Source organism: Zophobas morio, unplaced genomic scaffold (assembly GCF_036711695.1).
Source record: "Zophobas morio isolate AGI-343-1 ecotype UQ-CSIRO unplaced genomic scaffold, CSIRO_AGI_Zmor_V1 ptg000021l, whole genome shotgun sequence".
Lineage (NCBI taxonomy): Eukaryota > Metazoa > Arthropoda > Insecta > Coleoptera > Tenebrionidae > Zophobas > Zophobas morio.
Genome location: NW_026972126.1, coordinates 3,400,766 through 3,411,568, shown reverse-complemented (window position 1 = coordinate 3,411,568; position 10,803 = coordinate 3,400,766).

Here is a 10,803-nt window from a genome sequence, read left to right as displayed (position 1 = left end):
CCAACGCAACAGAGGTGCTCGTACCTGTATGAAGCCACAATGAATATACACAATTTATTTGTTGCCGTGAATATTCTAACTGTTTTCAAAATAACCTCAATGACGATATAATACTAAGTTTGAGATTCTTTGGTAACGAAACATGCTTTCATTTGTCTGGTTGTGTTAACTGGCAAAAACGCCTCTACAGTCCCAGAAAGTTGGAGTGTGCTTAGTATTTTCTGACGTTCTGAACCTATGGACCTGTACAATGTAGATAAGAATTGGAGATGAGCGATATTTCACTAACGGTGATGTATTTTTTTGTTGGTGACCGTGATTTTGCTTGATCGTCGATGGAAAACGTCCCATGACCGAAGTATCGAATCATTGTTTCCGCACCATCGTGATATTACTTGTCGTGTAAACTGGGTTGACGAAAATCTGATCAGGCTCACTTTCTAAAAAAAGGGTGACTGAGAAAGAACAGTCACTGTAGTTCCCGCCAAGATCTAAAAATTACGGTATCCTTTATTTCTAGTATGAACCACATCTTCATCTTTGTTATATGCATTTCATCTATATGTTTATTTAACTTCCATCTTTATACTGCACCAGCGCAGCACATCGCTGTTGACAGATGTTTCTTCTAACCTGTCTTTCCAGTTCTTTATAAGAAAAACAATTTTATAATGTAAAACAAAGATTCTGTTTTAATCATAACGCATGACAATCGCTGTCCAATAATTTACTATTCTTTTTGTTATCTACTGTGAATTATTTATAAAGTCAAGCTGTCAACATCTTTCCTACGAAGTTAGTTCAGACATACTCATCTGACAATAAATACAAAGTTCATCACAATTGAGATAGAGGTGGGTGGGGCTTCATATGACTAGAGACCCTAAATAAGAGAGTCTGGCCAAAGCCAACATTTTATATCACAATCAAGCGCGCATTTTTTAAAATTTGGAGTCACGTGTGTAATAACCAAAAAAGTAGCAGAAATTCGGTAACAAAACATTAAATAAATTGAAGGAAAAAATTATTGAATTGCCAAAAATTTATTTAATCATGAAAAACAAAGGTGGTCATCAACGAATGAAATATGTAAATGCAATAATATACAGCGTGTTATTGAAAGGTACGTACAAAATACATCGACAATTGGTCTCGAAGTATGGATGCTAAAAGTAAAAAAAAGTTTAGGTAAAAGTGTTCTCCTTTTAGAGATAAAAATGATTAAAATTTATGTCCAAATTTGTTGTACGCTTCTGATAAAAAGATCATCTTTTGTTTCTATAGCAACATTTAGTCTTGACAAAAGTTTTATTGTGTTAGTTGCTAGGATTAACTAAAATAAATTAATCTTACCTATTTTTCCTTCAGTAGCGTCTAAAAAGGTTGGATAAGGGTTAATTTTCCCCTTATAATTTTGATAACACAAAATAAGTTTTTCAGACTTCTTAGACTTCGCGCAGAACTGTCAATTTTGTTGTACGTACCTTTCAATAATACCCTGTATAAACTACTAGATGGCTTAAAAATTCGTACATCTTATGAAGCAATATAAAAAAATCTTCTTAAGGGTCCTATTCCTCAAGACAATATTGTGCACTCTTACGAAGGTATGCAGCGACGGATGGAAGCCGTTATTCAAGCCAGGGGTGGAAATACACGATATTAATTTAATTAACGCTAATAAACTTATGTACCTACCTACATTAAGACAGTCTCCAAATCAGGCCCAGAATATGTATATTTTTTAAATATTGTCATTTTTTGGCCTTGTCTTGCATATATTTATCACTACTATGTATATGGTAACCCCATGTATTCCGGTTCGCTAGAACTGGAGGTGGTGCGATAATTTTTGGGGGGAGTGTATTATATGATCTAAGCATATAGCCTGCGGCTTAATTCAGGATTTTCATGACGTTCCCCAAACCTTGCTCTACTAGATTTCAAATTATTCGGTTATTTAATAGAGGAATTCAGAAGAAATAAAAATGAAATTACACGTTGCTGTCGTAAAACGACTGAAAAAATGCAACAGAATATTTTCGAAATATTTATGAAAAGGTTATGAACATTTCCATTATTTTTGCAGTGCTGGTTTTATATATTTCTATGTGTTCACACTAACACAGTTTGGGACCAAAGTGAGCGAGAAAAACAGCTAGATAATTTTCATCTTTTTCACTCTCAAAATTATTAATAATATAAACTCAAGAACATAACAAACAGTAAAACTTCAAACTTACGTAACAAACTATCACAGTCATTCCTATTACATTTATCATATATTTTTTAACCCACACCTAAATCAACTAATCAAATCTCCATTTCTTCTTCCATATTTTTTATTCATGAATTTTGACTTTGTTTCTTTGACATTAATCACATTATTGTACGAATATCAATTTTTCCACACAAGTTTACTGAAACATCCTATTGGAAAACGATTACCGATTACATATTAAAACCTGTAGTAAAACAAAAACAAGACCGCAAATGTTCAAACTGATGGTGAAGCCAACGCCATCTCAACATAGGTATTGCCCAATAAATCCCATCTAAAATATGGAAAATAGTAGTGTGGTTTATCAATGTATTCATAGTTTTTAGAAGAATTACTTATACGAAGTGACCCAAAAAAATAATTATGATTCAGGATATCTATTTTATTGATCAAATCAATCACTTTCCCGAAAATTTAAGTAGATATACAGTATTATTATTGTTAGTATTTTACATATTCACTGTAATACTAATATTATTCAAGTCTTACTCGGCGTTGGTAATTTTGTGCTCCGTAGTTTTTCTTAGTTTTCGGTGGTTAAACTGCTATTCATAATTGTGCTTCTGATGCCAAACTTGTATATCACATAATAAGCATTCACGTTCGGTAGAAGTAACTGACAGAAACTTTTCTGTGGTTAAGTTGCAATCTTAAGATCACTAGAAATTTAAGATTGGCATCAACTGTCTAATTTTCTAATTCAAATGTCAAATCTGAATTGTGTGGAAAAAAAACCGAAGTTTTTCTAATTTCAACACGCTTCGTTTCAAGAAAATCCTTAAATACAGCATGGAAACAATTTCCATAAAAGTAATCACGAGAAAGCTCATTTTAAAGGAAAAGAAACAAGAAATATTTCGTGGTTTTCAAAAAATTGGGTAAAACGGAAACAGTTAAACTGGTGGCAGAAATATTCTCCGTAAAGTTCGCTAGTGTTGTCGAGTGTTTTTCGAATTTTAAAATAATACAGATACAGCGGCGCTTGTGCCGTTAATATTATAATCAGAATCAGAAAGACGACTGCGCAGATTTATATACCTACATGCTTTGTTGGTTCCGTTCTACAATTGGTTTTTAAGTTTTATATAATCGTTATTGTTTTGTAAGAGGTAAAACACTCGGCTTTGAAAATAATTGTACGTAATACACGTATAAATTTAGGTTTCCGAAGGCGAAGTTTTTCACATTTTAAACACGTTATAGCTGCCAGAATCAAATTTCTAAGGCGGTACCTATCTCCAATTGCGTGATTGTGGTGAAGATTTACTTTTTATTTTCTTGGATGAGACATGGATATACCAGAACGGATCCATGGTGAAATTGTGGATCCATGATGATGACATCAAAGCTTGTCCTCCTAAAAAAACTAGTGAAGGGAAAAGATTCAAAATTTTACATGCGGGTTGCTCTTTGGGCTTTTAGAGGGATGCGATTTTCTCCTTGGTTCAAAAATAGATTCACCAGATTACCACAAAACCATCACATTTTCGATATTTGACCTTTACTTACTTACATGTCACATTTTTGATACCTACTTTCTGACATTCCAGTAATACATTATACACTAGAACAATTATGTCCGCAGTTACACAGCTTAAAAAAAAAAGTTACCAAATCTAGTTACATCTACCGAACGTGAATTCCTTATAGTTGGTGTCGTATCTACAGGAATCAGTTAGCTAGTGCGATACGTAAATGTAAGTTTGTTTTTTGGAATTCCGTGATTCTAATTCAGTGTGTAGACTTGCTTTATCTTTCCTTTTTTTCCGTAACCGATATAGGACTTTTTGTAGTAAAACATCACGGCAATTTATTGATTTTATTCCTCTATTTAATCCCAAATCTGTCAGTCACCTCGATAAACCCCGAAGGTGTGAAGCTCGTGTCCTTGTTAATAATTTTTGTGAAAATATTTTGTTTATTTCACCTAAATCCTATTTTCATTAATAGCCATGAGTAAATGTGGGAACTGTAGTGGAATAGTAATTTACGCAACTAGTTCGGGATAGCCTGCTTCCCGCATGAACGCTTGTTTGAGGCACGACCGAAGGGAGTGCCGCATTTGCGTGAATGCGGGAAGCAGGCTCACGAACGTGTTGTGTACAAAATGTTATGTTTAAACTGAAGAGATTAACTGTGAGTTATTTATAAACAACGCCATTGACAGCGCCGTCAACACGTCACAATGTTGACACTACCCGAGTATTTTAAGGTTACCATGGCAACGGGAAGTTAAATGCACGTGTGCGGGAAGTTCGACCTCCCGCACTCTGGTGAATGCGCGAAAGCTATCAAAAAAGGTCATGAGTGCAAAAATATTAGATCAAACGCTTCAAATATGCAGTGTGATGCATGGCAGTCGTCTATTGTTACCGGATCAAAACTACGAAAGCACTGCAGCCAATGAGAATCCTGGATTCGTGCCGAACTAGTGGGCGGGGCCGATGCGAGTCTATAAAAGTGGCGCGGTTCGGGAGTCGTCAGTTGGAGAGGAAGGTTGTCTGTTCCAGTGGTGAGTTTGCTTTTGCTTGTTTACTTGCTTTTGTGAATTCGCCGCCGTGCTGTGACCCAACGCTCCAGTGAAGTTCACCGAGTTCGCTGCGTTACTGTGCTTTTCAGCGCGCTATCGCTAGCATCCCTTGTGGAACGTTTCGCAACGTTTTTCATCGGCTACGCTGCTTTTTTCAAAGCGTTTAGTGGCCGATGTGGCACAAATAATTTCGCAACCACAACACGTCCCAGGCTCTGTCAGTGCCACCATGGCGCAGGCAGGGGCCCCAGGAGATGCCATGCTGTCGAGAATCTTGGCCGTCGTGACCAGGATGGAGGCAGCATTGAAGAAGCATGCCAGAAGGATCTCGAGGATCGAGAAGAAGATGGAGGAGGTCTACACCCCGGCCGAGACTTCCACCGACGATGACACCTCGGACTCGGACGAGTCCATGGACATCACGTCCGAAGAGGCCCCCCTGGAGTCCCCCTTCGAGGAGGTCCCCACCGCCAGAGCTGGCGCAAAGAGGCCAGCCACCCCCACCCCCCAGCCAGTCTTCACGACTGGCAATATGTTCTCCGCCCTTAGCGGCGAGGAGCAAGCCCCCACGCCTTCCACTTCGGCCAAAAAGCCGAAAATTGCGTCTCCGCCCCCGACCGTGAAGCCCAAGCCACCAGCCAAGCCCGCGGCCACGGAGAAGCCAGCTCCATCTGCTGCTGGCAAGAAGCAGCAGGTCAACCCCAAGCCCCAGAGGGCCCCCCTTGCTGCCAAGCAGCAAAAGAAGCCCCAGCCCCAGCCCCCGGCAGGCCCAAGCCGGGACACCGCCAGGGCCAAGCCCGCCACCACCGCCGAGACCACCCCGGTCGTCGACGAGACCCCCGCCGAGCCCCGGCCCGAGCCCCAGGAGGAGACCATGGAGACGGAGGTCCCCGTGGTGACACCACGTCCCCCAACCACCCCGAAAAGCAGGATTCCGCCCATAATCCTGCGGGACGGCCAGAGATGGTCAGAAGTTTCGCGTCGGATGACGGATAACTCCATCCGGTATTCGAAGGCGAAATCCACCCCGGAAGGGGTGCGGATTCAGCCGGTCGAGGTGAGCGACTTCAGAAGCCTGGTAAGACTTCTGGACAACATGAAGGTGCAGTATCACACCTTCACGCTCCCGGAGGAGAAAACTCTCCGCGTCGTCATCCGCGGCATCGCCGTAGGAGTTGCCAGCCAGGAGGTGTTGGAAGACCTGGAGTCTCTGGGTCTCCAACCAATTCAGGTCAGTCGGATGAACCGAAACGACCGCCCGATGCCCCTCGTCCTCGCCGAGATGCCCATGGCCAAGAAGGCCGAAGTCTTCGAGGTGAAGACACACCTCTCCGTCAAGGTGGAGAAGCCCCACAAGAGGAAGGATGCTGCCCAGTGCCACCGCTGCCAGCGATTCCACCACTCCCAGCGGCACTGCAGGGCCGCACACCGTTGCGTCAAGTGCGGTGCTGATCACCAGACCAGCGACTGCGAGAAGCAACGCAGGCAGCCGGCGAAATGCGCCAATTGTAGCGGGCCACACCCGGCCAGCTACAAGGGGTGTCCCAAGTTCCCCAAACCGCAGCAACAGAAGGCCTCCAAGAAGCCTTCCACATCGTCCAAGACGACCGCCCCAGGACCGCCGCCCCCAAACGCGGTGCCCTCCCCAAGGCCACCCCAAAACCCAAACCCGCTCCCGTCCCCAAGAAGGTCGCCCTCACGGCTCGCCAACAGGCCGACCTTCAGCTCCAGAAGACCCAACTCATGACCGCCATCGCCGCCGCCAAGGACTCGCAGTCCATGGCGGAGAAAATGGCGGCATTCCTTCCCCTCCTTTTCAAAAATTAGATGGGTAGTACGCCACTAATTGTAAATTCATTACAGATCGCCTTCTGGAATGCCAATGGACTCCGGAGCGGGCGTTATGAACTCGAAGAGTTCATGGAAGACCATCAGCTCGATGCCATCCTCGTCAACGAGACGAACCTCCTGTGGGACTCCCGAGATCCCAAGATGCCGGGTTACACCCTGCACCGAACGGAACGCCGGGACGGAAACGGGAGAGGAACGGCCATCTACGTAAGAAAAGAGATTAAACACTCTTCTTCTTACGTCCCCGATCTCCGACAACTAGAAGCGACGGCGGTAACCGTTGTGACTGCGAGAGGGCCTCTGCGCCTAATCGCTTGTTACAACAACTCCAACACGCTCCAGGTTGAAGACATCGCTGACCTCGTCGCAGGCGAAGAGGCCACTATCGCAGCTGGCGATTTCAACGCCAAGCATTCGGACTGGCACAGCCGCCAGAACAACGCGAACGGAAGGCGTCTCCTAACCTTCCTCCATAACACCGCGGAAGTAGACGTCATCTCCACCGAAGAACCGACGTTCTACCACCGAGCCCGACCAGATGCACCAGGTGATGTCTTGGACATTGCCCTCGTCAAGAATCTCCGACACGAAGTGGACGTCAACGTCGTCGACGAGCTCCACTCCGACCACCTCCCGGTGATTATGCGCATCGGGAACGAACCCAACGATCCCGCGGCCAACATAATCACGACCACGGACTGGACGAAATTCGCCGAACATATCAAGGGCAACTTTGGTGAGTTTGTAACGAATTTCCAGGACAGCGAGCAAGTCGAAAGAGCAACCCTGGACTACGAAAATCGTATCCGGGCCTCCATCGACGCGACCTCAATTCGACGCCCTGTGCGGCCATTCAAACGGCCCGCGATACCCCAGCGTATCGCGAATCTCATCAGGGAAAAGAACAGAGCCAGGCGAACAGCACGACGAACTGGAGAACAGGACGACCGGACTGCAGCGAACCGCCTCCAATGGGAAGTCCGGCGAGCACTGCTCAATCTTAGGAACGAGCAGTGGGAACAACGACTAGAATCCCTGAACACCGTGGACGGATCGACATGGAAAATGGCCCAAGCGCTGAGAAGCGACAAGCGGCCACTTCCACCGATCCACAGCGCGAACAACGGCATCGTCTTCACAGAAGAGGACAAAGCCGCCGCCTTCGCTCACAGTCTGGAGAACCAATGCCAGACGAACATCGACCCTGATGCAGATGACGAGCACCTGGACCTCGTCGAGGAAACCGTCGAAGAAATTCGAATGGCAGAACCCGACGAAGACGACCAGATCCGCGAAGTCCATCCCGACGAAATCCGCGAAATCATCCGACTCCTCAAACCCAGGAAAGCCCCAGGCCCAGATGGCATCCCGAACAAAGCATTGAAGAACCTCTCCGACGAAGCCATCGTCGCACTAGCAGGTATCATTAATGCAATGTTTAAATTCCGTATTTTTCCAGCTAGGTGGAAAGAAGCCCACGTCATTTTCATCCCGAAACCGGGGAAAAATCACATTTTCCCGGAAAATCATCGACCCATCAGTCTCCTCTCTTCCGTGGGGAAGATCGCTGAACGTGTGATTCGGAAACGGCTAGCTGAGTTCGTCAACGAACGAGGCGTAGTCCCCGATGAACAGTTCGGTTTTCGCCCCCAACACTCAACCTCCGAACAACTCCTCCGAGTAGTCGAATTCGCCGCAAAATCAATTGAATGGAAACAATTGACTGGCGCGGTGTTCCTCGACGTTGCGAAGGCTTTCGACACCGTCTGGCATGATGGACTTGTTTACAAGCTTCACCAAGCAGGCATGCCGTTGGCGATGGTGCAGCTCATCCAATCTTTCCTGGATTCCCGCACGTTTAAAGCGCGCATTGGGCACGCTTTATCTGCGGAGCATCCAATTAGCGCAGGAGTCCCCCAGGGCTCGGCGCTCTCCCCGCTCCTGTACGCGGTTTTCACCGCGGACATACCCAAACCCCCCCGAACTAGCCTTGCAATCTACGCAGACGACACGGCAATCCTTACGCGCTCCAAAATGCCGCACCTCGTAACCTCCTACTTACAGGAGGCCGTGGATGCGCTGGAGGAGTGGTGCAAACGATGGCTCATTACAGTCAATCCAGAAAAGAGCACTGCGCTTCTTATCTCGAAAAGACGTACTGGGCCTGAAGGAAACGTCACGATGTTTAACCGGGTCATCCCTTGGCGGAGCCAAGCAAAATACCTAGGTGTCATCGTCGACAAACGGCTGTCCTTTATCCCTCATATTGACTACATCGTGGCCAATACGAACAAGATAAAGGGTTCGTTGTCTGCGCTGATCGGAAGGCGCAGTAAGGTGTCGATCAGGAACAAGTTGTTGCTGTATCGCGCCATCATTCGCCCCACCATGTCCTATGCTTCAGTGGCCTGGAGCTATGAAGCCTCCAAAACCCAGTGTCACCGTCTGGAAGTCATCCAGACGAAAATTCTCCGACAGGTTTTCAAAGCCCCATGGTTCGTCAGAAACGCCCAACTGCTCCGAGAGGCCAACCTCCCGCCGCTGAAGGAGTTCCTGCACGAAGTCGCCCTCCGAGCCTTCAGGAAAGCTGAAGAGCACCCCAACCCCCTGGTGCGAGAAGCCGTCGACTACGAGTTCGACGAGGAAGCCCCCCCTAGTCGCAAGCGGCCCCGCAGGGCGCTGCTTGAAGACCGAATCGGCAAGTAACACCACCTGCCGTCTCCACCGACCGGCCTTTCCCGGCCTTCCCAACTTCCCGACCGCATCGCCTCCAAGGTGTTGCACATCTAACGCCAGCGCATAGCGCATTTTTTCTGTTTCAGATCTCTCCACCGGCCGCAGGACCGCGAGGAAGAGCCGATGATGGGGGCCAACTCCTAGGCAATCAATAGCTCAACCGAGCTCGGTAGCGCAGCTCCCGCTGTGTCTACCGGGATGCGCGTTGTGGGTGTAAGGGACAATGTCCTGGTACCCGAGCAGAAGAAGGAGGGGTTTTAGGGCGGTAACCATTCCCCCAGTACCACCGTAGGCCGCAGAAGAGGCCAAGAACCATTACGGTGGTCTGCGTAGACATTTCCCCTCCACCAAAAAAAAAAAAAAAAAGACTCGTGGCAGTCAACAGCGAGGACTAGAGCAAGAAGAAGCCATCCAACCACCTCGGGGACCTGGAGGAAGACCACTCCGGCGCTGGTGCAGCCGGCCGGCGACCCCAGAATCGACTCCAGGGGCCCCCGTGACTCGTTACGCTAGATCTGCATTTTATTTCACCACCTTTTTTCCCGCTCCTAATTTCGCAACCTTCGAGCGCACGTCTTTCTCAAGACGGAGCACGTCGTCGTGGAGGAGTTTCACCACGTCCAGAAGCCGGTCCCGTAACACTATTGACACACACTGCGTGTGTGAATAAGATATCGCAGTTACATGTTCCAAATCGAAAGCGTTCAAGCTAGTATGTAATTCTTGTGAACGTAATATGTCTTTTTCTAAAAATCTCAAAATGTTGACTACTGATCTTCGTACTGAATTTACGTCATCTATAGAGGATCTTAAACGTGAGTTGGAAGAGCAAATCAATAGCGCAAAATCTATCATCAATCAACAGCCTCCAGCGTCACAATCATTTCAAGATATTGTTCAAGAAGTGTTAAAACGACACTAACGCAGTTTCAATATTATAGTTTTCAACGTACCTGAACATTCGGAATCCATACCTAAATTTGAACGACTTGATAAGAACATAAGATTTGTTTCAGAAGTCTTAAATTCTGTCGATCACGAGTATGACTAATTTTCATTGTCAGAGATGGGGCAAGTTCAATGCATCACGTATTAGACCTATTAAAGTGTTTTTAAGGAGTGAGCAAGATGTATCAAATATTATTCCAAAGGCTAAAAATCTTATTACGACCGAACAATACAAATATATTCGTTTATCCTATAATCGTACCCCAAAAGAGTTAGATTTTTACAAATAACTCAAACAGGAGACATGAATGACAGAATTAAACAAGGTGAAAATAAGCTGAAAATTCGGTACTACAACTGTTCACCACGTATCATTCGTTTAAACTAATTAATTCACCCAATTACCAACATCGGGCTCTATTATTTTACCAAAATGTACGAGGTTTACGTTCTAAAG